Genomic DNA, 11,712 nt, shown 5'->3' with positions numbered 1-11,712 from the left:
AAAAGGAATAAATGAGAGAATAGAATGAATTAAGACATTCTCAGCTGACACCTGGTTTGGGGCGATATTTATGTCCTTAGAAACCTGTGGTGCCAATTGCCACAGCCCCACTGACTTGGGAGAATAACCCTGATTTTAAGGACATTCTCTGCAGAATGCAATGTATTTTAAGCAGAAAACAAGTGGCCAGATTATGGTCCCCCAGTGCAAACACAACAACAGACTTTCTTCAGCCTCTTTTTCTATATATACCCGGGCTGTGAAGCAAAGAGGAAAACGCTGAGTCTGCTAAAAACTGCTCAGATTCTTGTGGGTGCTTTGGAGGAGCTGGTATACAATTTTGAGGCTGTTCTTTCTGCTGGCAAATTAACAGCTTAGAAAAATTACAGCGGGGGGAGGGAAAAAGAAAAAAAAAAAGAAATTCTATTAATGAAACAGAACAATGAAAATCAAAGCTAAAGATGGAAGGAACTGAGTGGGCCCCATCCAGTTCATTGCCTGCTAGGCTGGATTTCTGCCTATAGTAATTTATGCCATAGCCTTGGAAGTGAAAACAGATTTCATTTACTACTGAACAGTACTACTCTGTGTAGAGAGAGTTCGTGGCCTCGCAGTGTTTCTGAGAAGGTATTGTGGGATTATTGCTCCCACTTTGCAGATGGGCCTGGTAATGCTGCTTGAATTCTTAAATTTAGGCTCTGGCGAGGGGGAATCTGAATTAGGACTTGAGTGTTTGAGGACTGTCCCTTGTGTCCTGCTCTCACATGGCCTGGCCACTGTAGGAAGTGTTGAGATCAGAGAGGTCCCAGTTAGCACCACAGTTCATGTGTGCAAGGCTCTGCATCAGGATCATCCCTTGCTCCAGGGATTTATCCCTCAAGGGTTTGACGGAAGAGTTGGACATAAGATGTTCCCCCAACTTTAAATACACCTTAAGGGAGAAAAGTACTCTGAAACTCTTGGCTTGCTTTCCTTTTTCACTAGTCTGGTACCAGGCAGAGCCCAGAAACACCTCCTGCCCTTCCAACAAACATCAAGACAGAGGATGGTGAGTCCCTGCCTGCCCACATCGCCGACATTGCCACAGGCACAACCTTCCTCAGAGGAGTTTGGCAGTGAAAAATGCACATGTTCTGTTAAGAAAGAAAAAAAAAAAGAAGAGGCAGAAAACCAGGTAAAATTAGCATTTGGAGAAAAGTTCCTACGGAAAAAAGCTATATGTTTCCCTAGAGCCAAATGAAAAAAAAAAAAAAATCCCAACCTTCAAACCCAAGCTTGCAGAGTCTGCTGTAATTTATGATTTACCATATGAATCTAACTATAGAACCTTATTTAAAAATGTTATAAAGATTGTAAATCTACAGTGAAATGTTCTAGGGACAATCTGCTGGCAGAAACCCACTCTCCAGACTGACCTATGGGAGAACCAGCTTGTCAGGGGCTTGATCCGGAGCCCGCTGAAGACAATGGAAATGCTCTCATTGACGTCAGTGGCCTTTAGATCAAAAAGCCCCCAAAGCTCAGCATGGAAAAATGAGTCCTAAGGAGAAGCAAACTGCTCTAATCAATAGATGTTGCTGGATGAAGGTCTTTAACAATAGTTTAATGGGCCATGATGAGCTCCTCTGGACACTTTTATTTGGTATTGTATGTATTTTATAATCTTTTTCCTGAAACTTTTAATGGAATTTATCTCACTGGAGAATTTGGGAGAACATCTGCTGCAAATGATGGGTAAAGACATAAGCTGTTGTGGGTGGGGTGAGCCTCAGGAGGTTCACAGTTTGGATTTGGCTTCTGCTTCAGATTCTTATCTGAACTATACAGATCTCCTGTGGCTGCAAAAATTGGACTGGAAATCACAAGAGTACAAGCCTTCTTGTGAGATTTCCAGCACTTTTCTTATGGTTTTGACTGAACACCAGATGTGGAAAAAATATTTAACAAAACTGGATGCAGTTTTTTTCATGTCTGGTTCTAAAAAGAGACGAAGGTTCAGGAATCTAATTTTATCCTTTCCAGTTTCACTTCTTGGTAAGAGTCTGTTCTAGTTTTAAAAAAAATAAATGCAGTTTAAACCCAGAATGTAGCTATTGCAACCAGTCCCCAAAGGATCGTTCAAGTAGATGAAACTCCAAACATTACATTGACTATGAATTAAAACCTTATGCCTTTGGCAAGTGGAGTGCAAAGAACGACCAGGGTGAATGGTGACCATTAGGAAACATCCACTAATGTTCTTTCCCTTCAAAGATTATTTTTATTTGCTTTGCATGCAAGCCTATTTGCATTTTTGACCCATTCCTGCCTGCTTCCACTATAAAACCAAGCTTTTAGGCTCTGCCTAGCACAGACATTTTTAAGAGTACTTGAGCAATTGTGCTTGCCATGTGGAAATTTTAAATTTCAAAGCAGAATTCAAAATTTCCTGCAAATCTAATAGACTTTGCAGGCTGCTTACACAAGCCTGCATTACTTTTTGTGTGTAACACCAGTACTGGGATACTGAGTCACTAATCAATGGCATCTTCTAATCCAGATGTTCTATATGTTCTTTGTGGACAATTCACAGCTGGAAAGGAGAGTCACTTTATTATCTGGTTTGCTCCAGCTGTAATGCCTACTCACACTTGCTTTTAAACTGGTAGCCTTTCATCAGAGAGGGGAAGAGAAGGTTTGTTTGAAACCAAATAGTGACGGAGGTTAGGGGAGCTGTTAAGTCACAGGAAGATTTCACAGCATGTGTAGGCAACTTTGGGAGGTGGAAAATGGCCTGAAGTGAAGTGAATGGCCTGTCTTGAAGGATTTTAATCACTAACATTGGGACCAAAGCTGAGCAACAGAAAGTCAAAGAAATCAAGCAAGGAAAACAAGTTTAAAAGTGACTGGGCTGGCACTGACCTTACTCAGCTATTTTATCACTTATGATTGACTCTGAAATTTTTGGTCTCAGTTCAGAATGGGAAGTTTGTCCCTGTGGGATATATAAAGGCCAGGCCAAATGGAACTGAGCTGGCACTTCTTTCAAACTCCTCATTTGGTGTGTAATCTCACATCCAAATTAAACAGAGACAGATGAAAAAGTGGAGTATTATGTCATCCAGAATCTGTGGAGCAGTGAGCTGTAGCTCCAGCGCCTGAGGAGACTGCCTAGAACTCACCATGTCTTGTCATTTCACTTCATTTTTTGGCAATATTGGGACATTTTCTCCAAAGCTTCCTGTGAAACTCCACTGTCATCTAGCAAACAGCAAATAACCAATTAATAATGGGAAGAAGCAGCTCCAGAGCGTGGACACCAATGCTGGAAAAAGATGGGGAAGAAAAACCCCAGGGTTTCTTCTTAATCCTATTAATTTGGGGGGAAGGAGGGGCTCTGGTGATATCTCAGAGATTTTCTAGATGTCTCTTTGGGCCTGGAGAAGGTGTTTTGGGGAGTGAGATGTGCCAAGACCTGTCAGTGCCTCTGCTCCTGCTGGAGATGGGGCTCCCAATGCTGATGAGCACAGGGAAGGTTTTGTGCTCAAAGAGGAGAGAAGCAGCTTTCTCAGGAGCTGGTTTCTGTGTGTGCATGGGCAGGTGAAATCATTCAGCTTCTTCTTAGTGGTCTAGGAAATGTCCACCGGGATGGGCCCTTCAAAAAAATTCCTGAGTTTTGAAATGCAACTTGGGAGAGTGCTAAAAACGGCTGCAGGAAAGGGTAAAGAGCTCCTCTACTGCTCTCCCCAGGCTTTGCTCCCAGGGCTGTACCTCCAGCCCATGTGGAAATAGTTACCTCCAAATAACACATCCTGTGGGACTATTTCTGGTCATTTCACAGAAGCCTTATTAAAAAATAGAGAGTTTATTAACCTGAGATTCAGGGACTCGGATTCGTGATGGAGGCTATAAACTCTCAGCCTATGGTTCAGTTTTACAGGGATGATTTGAGGGTTGGAAAGGGAAATCTTGTGGAGGGAGGCTTAAGGAGCTCCATTTGGTGAACTTAGCAAAAAAGCAGATCAGGCAGTGTCCTGACTCTGTGCAGTAAATGCTTTTGGAGGAAAGAATACCGTGTACAAAAGGGCTTTATAGTCTAATGGGGGAAAAACATAATGAGATGCAATGGCTGGGAATTTAAGACAGGCAAAATTGAGAGATTGGGAGAGGGGGCAGACTGTTGAAGGGGGCAGGGGATTTGTCATCCTTTTGCATCTTGAAATCAGAACTGGAGGCCAGCCCAGATGACTGGTGAAACATATAGTAGTAGGCTCAATTAGCGAGTGAATGTGTGAAATTATTTTCTTGGGGATTTATATTGAGCATTAAACTAGATGATCTGAATTGTCCCTTTCAGCCTTAAAAATGGAGGAAAGATGCCAGAAAAGGAGCTAAATATCCAAATTCTACCAAATTGCAATAGCTGGAGCCTCTGGGCCCCTTTGGGAATGGTGCAAGTGAAAGGAGAAGGGTTATTCTAGGCTCTGGGTGTGTGGAGGGACAGACAGAATGAGGGATGCCATCACATGCCTCCAGCACAAACCCAGTTGTAGCTGCTTTTCCTTCTTGGCCCCCCCAGCACACTTTTCTTTTTTATGTATTTTATTTTTGAAACTAAAAATACATCCTCAGAGGCATTAGTCACTCTGCCCACATATTAATAAATTGCATAATGATGCCACCAAGCATCCAAAAACCTTTCAAACTGCTATATATTATTTCTTTCAATAGAATTCTAAAAGGCCAGTGTGGCTTAATGGAGCCACATGGTATTGTATTTAATCCAGAAATCTGGAACTGTCTAAAATCTCATGTATAAATTAAGATAATATACAATATGTTTTTTCATTTAATTTGATTCTCCCCATTTGGGTAAGCTATAACTCCGTAGGGCTGTGTCTTTTGCAAGGGATTTTTGTCTACCAAATCATAGATTTGTAATGTTGCTCTTGCTTTTAATTGCCATGGGCTGTTCCCCATAATAACTGAGCCGGTCCTTTGCCAGCCAAAGGAAAGTTTAATGGAACCACAGTTTAATTGGGCAAAGTTTAGAAGTTATGCAAGTTACAAAGTTTCCTGGGACTTTTCCTTATGGCCTCTCCCACACGGCTCTGTTGGCGTTGCTGCAGGGAATGTCACTGCCATGCCATGGAGATGATGACCTCGGCACAGCATTGGGCACTGCTGTGCAGGTGACTCCGTCTTGACCCTCCTTGGACTCAGCTGGCATTTACACACAGGAATTTTTAGGACATCAGGAGCCACTGAGTAAAGAAACACAAATCCAAATATTTCTTGTGCTGGAAAAACATAGGGGCTTTCTTTAGATCTGGGGTTTTGGGTATGAGGCTTGCTTTCATTAGAGTCACCTCTGGACAGGTCCGCCTCTCCTGTACAGTGTGTGCAGGAGGTTTTCACAAATTCTGTCAAGCCATGGCAGGCTATGAGATAAGGGGTCAATAAACGCTGCCTTTTCCTCCTCCTTTCTTTTGATGCCAAGCTCCCTTCATGCTTCTGGAAGCTCTGGCTATCACTGCACCAGGGTGGAACAAGACTGTGGAACAGGAACTATGTAAGTCAGGACCACAGTTCAGGTATCTTCTTTTTCTTATTATAATCTGTGAACCCAGTAACCTCAAAAATTGCTGGGTTTTGAGCTAAAGTGCTTCAAGAGATGGAGAGAGAAAAGTGTTCTTGGGTGTGTTCTGCTCTGCAGTCTGACATCCTGGAGGAGAAGAAAGCCAGGTGTGGAAACAAAGTGAGTGAGATGATTTCTTGTGGGGTCAGTGGAGTAGATGAAACAGAGGTGCTGAAATGTGGGGCATACCTTTCGTTTGAGGGAACGCGTGGGAGAATTAAACACGTTCTGGAAAGCGAGAGGCCTGTGCATTATGAGGAAACAGTTCTGAATCATATGGACCCAGGCTTTGGTTGATCATGTGAATAAAACTTCTTTCAGGATTTAGTACCTCTGCTCATCATTTCTGGTGGTTTGGGTTTTTTCAGTTGGCTTTTAATTTTCCTTGGCTTCGTCAGGACTAGACCTGACTTTGAGCAGGGATATTCTCAAGGCTATAATCTGGTTTCAACAAATTTTTGGTATGAGCAGTGTGTATGGAGGCCCCCTGCTCTCCCCATGTCTACAGGATTTGTCCAGTTTTGGGAAGCTGTGTGATCGATGCCTTTAAACTCTCAACCCTCCCTGGTTTCTTTCCCTCCCTTCCCAATGCCCTGCTCACCAGAAGTGCAATCCACAGCTTTCTTGTCACTTAACTGATTATGGACAAAACTTCTTGGCTCCTGTGTCCCAGTTCCTTCCAAACTGGGCTCTGCATTGCTGCTGCTGCACAAATCAAACTGCAATTGTAATAAGCATCTCGAGGTGCTTTATTGAACACCAGATTTGTTAAACTAAGAGTTTCCCTGTTAGAAACATCTGGTTGATATAACCAGACGTGTGTTGGTCTTACAAACTCCATCATGGGGGGCAGGTTGGGTCACAGCAGGATGCATTGCATGGGAGGGGGAAGATTATCCATGAAACTTTGTAAGCAGAAGCTATGAAGAGAAAAACAGGAGCGAGCCTGAGCTCCTGAGGCCACCACAGCCCCGTCACCTCTGCCCAGGAGGCACTGAGCTATATTACACCTTCCCCACCACCTCTGTCCCCTCCTGGGTCCTTTGGGACCCACAGGGAAAGGCCAGGTTTGCTCCCGGGGCACTGGTCCAGCCCTTGTAAAATATTCATGTAGGGGTCAAGTGAAAACTGACTCATTTTTGAGCAGGAGAACAAGGTCATTTTCTTGTAGCCCAGTAATTCCCTCATTTTTTATTGGTGTTGTTATAAACCAACTTCTCCGAGGTGCTGGGACTTCGCCTATATTGCATCCCTGTTCCCATCCGGTTCCAACAATAAAACCCTTGCCTTTTTTGATCTCTGGCTTTCATGCTTGCTGACACACTCTGGAAAATTTAAGAAGGGCGCAAGGAATGGGTTAGTCACACTTGTTAATATTTATCCCATTGCAGAAAGAGCAGGGCTGACCTCAGAGCTTGGGCTTTGGAGAATAGTTATGAGAATGATTCCACCCAGCTGAAATGAAATCTGCATGCAAAGCTTGTTTGGTGCCTGGAAAGAGCTAGAAGGAAGTAAAGGTCTTAAATGATATATTTCCGCAGTTAACGTTTTGTCCTGTTTACAGAATCTCACCAGAATACTGGGGGTTTTGTTTTGTTCATATGTTTTTCATAAGGATAAATATCCATGCAGTTTAAACATTTTCATTAGATTCAGACAAGATGGAGGATGTGGGATTGTTTTTTTCTGTAATTGTTAATCTCTCCGGTTTTTTTAATGGTTATTTCTTAAAACACTCTTCAGAAAAAAAATCTCAGGTAAATCAAAGAGACGAGGAAAGTGATTGTCTTTAATTATTCTTACAGCAATTTCGAGTAATGTAGGTTAAATTAAAAAAATATACAAGCAAGATATTTTGGCTGGGAAGTATGTGTAATGTATGAACAGCAGGAAAAAAAAAAAAAAGCCTTCCTTTCTAAATAGAAAATCTTTGAAAGTAACAGGGGGAAACTGATGGGAAGGGCTGAAGTCCATATATTCCCACCTCCTCCGCCTTGTGCTCTCTTAAAGGTGAGCTGCAAAATGCAAAAGAGAAATGTGTTAAATTCAGATGACTCGCTCGGGTGTCAGGAAGTGGCTCGAACAACCACACGAAGTTAACTAACACATTCCCTTTTTTTTGTTCATCCCCTCCCTCCCCTGCTCTTCTCATGAAATCTGTTTTTTTGCTGCTGTGGTTTCTGCCTCCAGGCGGGAGCGCAGCCACTTGTCCACCCGAGCAGCACCCTGAGACCCCCCCATGGCTTGCAGGGAGCCAAGAATTTCTGGGAGGATTTTCCAGAAAGAAAGGAGGAGAATTTTAGAAAATGTATTCCCGATCTAAACAGCCTGGCTGCAGGAGAAATGAGACAAGCTCTGAGGGGTGGTGTGCTGAGCTTGTGTTGTTTTGCTGCTCATCTTGTGTCTGGTCAATCCATCTTATTATCATCCAACTGCTATGTTCTAGGTCTTCTTCAGCAGCATGGTTCATGCCATCCATGGGCTTGAGTATCCTGGTCTCAGGAACCCAAAATGGGAGTAGTGCTGTGTCTGTCACTGCCCTCAGCTGAGGCATGGAGAGAAGCAATTGGATGTGGGGAAAGGCTTTTGGAGCTGCAAGTGGCAGGATTTGGTTTGCAGCTGGATGTGTGTGATGGGAATAAGTGTCATGTTAGAAGACTTTTAAAGTAGTTTAGGTGTCCAAAAGGAAGTTGGAAAGGCAAGACCCCCCTGATCTATCAAAAACAGTGCCACTGCCCTTTGCAATGACTCCTATCCCATGGACCAAGAGCCCTGCAGAGCCTCATGAAAAGGCACAGACATGTGGCTGTTTCTCATTAGCTTCCACATTTCCCTCGGGAAATGCTCCCCGTGCCTTTCCCCCACAGCTTGGCAGTAGGTGTGCTAAGGAGAAGGTTTAAATCTAAATGGAAGGGGGTTATCTGATTTACAGTAAGTAGATTTTTCATTTCAAATGGCAACACGCAGAGCCCTGCGCATTACCTTGCATCAATATAATACACACGCACACATGCCATGCATTTATGCCTAGGATATAAAAATAATAAATTATTCCAATGCTGTGTGTCTGCATAGAGCTAATTCATGTACTACAGCGTGTTTATCAAAGGACACTCCTTAACTGCATACTAGTATTTTTTAATTAGTCGTTAAGCTGCAAGACTCTGTCTCTCTGCTGATTTATGTTCTCTTTCTTTACAGTGTGAGTGACTTCTGCAGCAATTCCTGATTTTAGTTTTCTATTCTTTAACAAGATTTCCAAATTGGGTTGTTTTTTGGGGATTTTATGTTAAGAATAAACCCAATTACACATCTGAGACTCTTTAACCAAGGAAAGCCAAAATAGTGTATGAAAACAATGGTTGTTCTCCCTCTCTTAGGAACACTTTCGTTCTGTTTTTCCCTCTAACAAATTTATCAGAACTGTTAATTCTCTGTAACAGCCAGAGAAAAAAACTGTGGATTTGGAAATACCTCTATAGTTTAGTCTCTGGAAGAGAAAGTAGTTAAATTGAAATAAAAAGAGAAAATTAATATTAATTTGCATTTCTCCTTTGGGAGAGAGATTAAATGAATTTGAGAAGGAGGTTCTGCTCCTACTTAGTGTGGAACTTGATGAAGTCGCCCAACTGATCACGGCTCAGTGGAGGAGGCACAGCATTTGATAAAACCACAGCAAGAGGAATTCAAGCAGCAATCCCCTTGCAAGGGGAGGGGTTATTAATGCTGAGGATCACTGCTCCTTCTGGGGTTTAGCTTTTTTTTTCTTTCTGGTGTAAGCAGTTGTCAGCAATGGAGAGAAGTTAATACAAGTGTGGGAGCTCCAGGCCAAATGCACGGAACATCTATCTTAAGGCACTTGTGGAAGTGTTTAGGATGTGCCTCCTGTGTCGTCCTCCATCAGGAGCAGCAGTGGTCCATGGCTGACCAGTGGTTGCTCCCAGCTTCACCCTCAGAACTACTGCTTGGTGACACCAGAATGCCCTGGCCACAGGACATGGTGACAAGCCCTAGGCTGACGTGCCCAAGTTCTACCCACGACGATGTCCACGGTACCTTCAGCTTCATAAACTTGCTGCCCTGCATCATAAAGTCATAAAACCCCCAAGAACCTGAATTTCCCCCTGCTCCTTTCTTTTTCAAGGTGAAATGAAAATTTCCCCTTCATGTCCTGCTCTAGCAGCCCAGTGGAAAGACGATGATCTTGTCCTGCACCATCTTACCCAAACCTGTGAGGTGATAGCTGGTTGTTGCAGGAGATGAGAAAGGATACTGATTTAGCCAAGGGTTTTTACATCAAGTATCGATGCCAAAATATGTCCCTGCACACAGCAGCAGTAGCAGGTCTGGTGCAGTAAGGGTCAAGGCAGCTGTTTGAATTGCTGCATTATCCTGCATCCCTCCCAAAAACCTGCCTTCCTCTTAAAATCCTCCTCCTCTGACATGGCCATGCCAACAGCAAGGTGTTACGGCCACTATGCTGTCAGCAGCCCTATTTTTCATTCCCACGTACCTTTTCTATCCTGCAGGGCTGATTTCTCCAGGTTTATTTATTCCTCCATTAATGCAGCACAGCCATGCCATGGCTTCCCTTTGGCAGGAGGCACTGCATAGTAGGACTCACGTTTGCAACTCATCACGGTGCAACAGGCACCTCCAAAATGTCCATTCCTGTGAGAGCCAGTCACCTCCTCTTTGCAGCCTTCCCCTCCCATCACAATTAACCTCCCCAAGATTACCGGTCATGGGAAGTTTTAAAACTTTTCAAGAGGCAGTGGCTTCATTTAGGCAGCAAAGCTGTGTATTGAAATATGAATTAGGAGAGTGTGTATCGGCAGGATAGACCATCTGCTGTGCTCAGCACCCGGGTTTGAAGCTGGTTGGCTGGCAGGACAGCATGTGTTTACAGAAAACCCTAACAGTTGTAAAGGAGCCATTTAGGTTTATCGTGTCAATTCCTGTACAACTCCACGCAGAGAGATTCCTTTCACAAACTCACATAAAAAAGACAGATAGACTAGTTTTGACCTCTCTCGAAACATTTGACGGTTGAGCTTGTTGCAAGTATAAAATATCTAGAAGAGGAAAAAAAAAATCTTGTAATTTCCCCCTCTTAAGCATTAGACTTCTTGAATGCAACATCCATTCATAGCTTAGTTCTTGCATTGTAATTTAACTGCCTTTTATTTTCCTTCTGAGATACAAACGCAGGAGCTGTACATGATTTTCATACCACATTATGCAAGACATTGTGGAAAAGCTGCCCAGAGTAATGGCTCCATTTCAACGTGATGCATATGCCAAGATACAGGGATCATTTATTTTTCTTAAAAAATTAAATGAGGATGGGATTAAAAATGTTATGTTTTGCCTATATGAGCAATATTCCTCTATGAGCCATTCCAAACATATTGCCTCTTTGTAGCTCCTCTGTAATACAAATTGTCCAAGGCAAGGCACGTGGTAGCACACCAAAGGGCTTTATGCATCCCTCTTTCCAGGGACTTGTGAAGCACAAATATTCCAAGGACAGGGCAGAACAAAACCACATTGGCCCTGGGGATCCTTCTGGACTGAGAGCTCGGTTGTTTTCCCATACTTGGAAGAATTATTAAGAAAACAATCTCTTTAGTGAATGTGCTGAATCCATTCCTTAGCAGGCACCCACGTTGTACATATGATTTGTGTGTGTATGGATGCAGAGAGAAAAGGGAATGTTCTCCTGTGTCCTTAACCAAGCCCTTGGTCACAGTGTCCCATGTGTGACTCTGCCCGGCTGTTGGACTGAGAAGATAAAATAAGAAACAGCCACATTTGACGCCTCTCTGAGATAACTCCTTCCAATGTGCAAAAGAAAAAAAAAAAAAGAAGTATCTTAATACATAGGTCTTAAGACTTCAATCATTTTTTTTTTAAATGCTTGATTCTTTTAATGGAAAAATCCAAGAAGCAAGATAAAAGATGGCAAGATGAGAGATGGCAAGACTAGGGAGAAAGCTTGCTCTTGCAAACATACCCACCTGTTTTTAAGGCCCCTCATATGGATGCTTTAGGATTGGGGACCAAAAGCTGCATAAAAAGTGAGTGTAGCCAAT

At 43.0% G+C, this 11,712-nt stretch overlaps 1 long non-coding RNA gene across 1 annotated transcript; it reads right to left on the bottom strand.

Annotated features, from left to right (window-relative positions):
- Positions 1-7,386: 7,386 nt before the first annotated feature.
- Positions 7,387-10,419, bottom strand: LOC121666026. The gene is made up of 2 exons (XR_006016541.1): positions 10,131-10,419; positions 7,387-7,632 (listed from the first exon to the last, which is right to left on the bottom strand). It is a non-coding gene; the product is annotated as an uncharacterized LOC121666026 (long non-coding RNA).
- Between the last annotated feature and the right edge of the window lie 1,293 nt (positions 10,420-11,712).

The sequence above is a fragment of the Corvus kubaryi genome, unplaced genomic scaffold (genome assembly GCF_017639235.1).
Source record: "Corvus kubaryi isolate FWS band 111438036 unplaced genomic scaffold, C.kubaryi_AGA036_p1.0 37334, whole genome shotgun sequence".
In the NCBI taxonomy this organism is placed as follows: Eukaryota; Metazoa; Chordata; class Aves; order Passeriformes; family Corvidae; genus Corvus; species Corvus kubaryi.
Note: the sequence above shows the minus strand (reverse complement) of the source record. Positions and strands in the feature narration are given on the sequence as shown.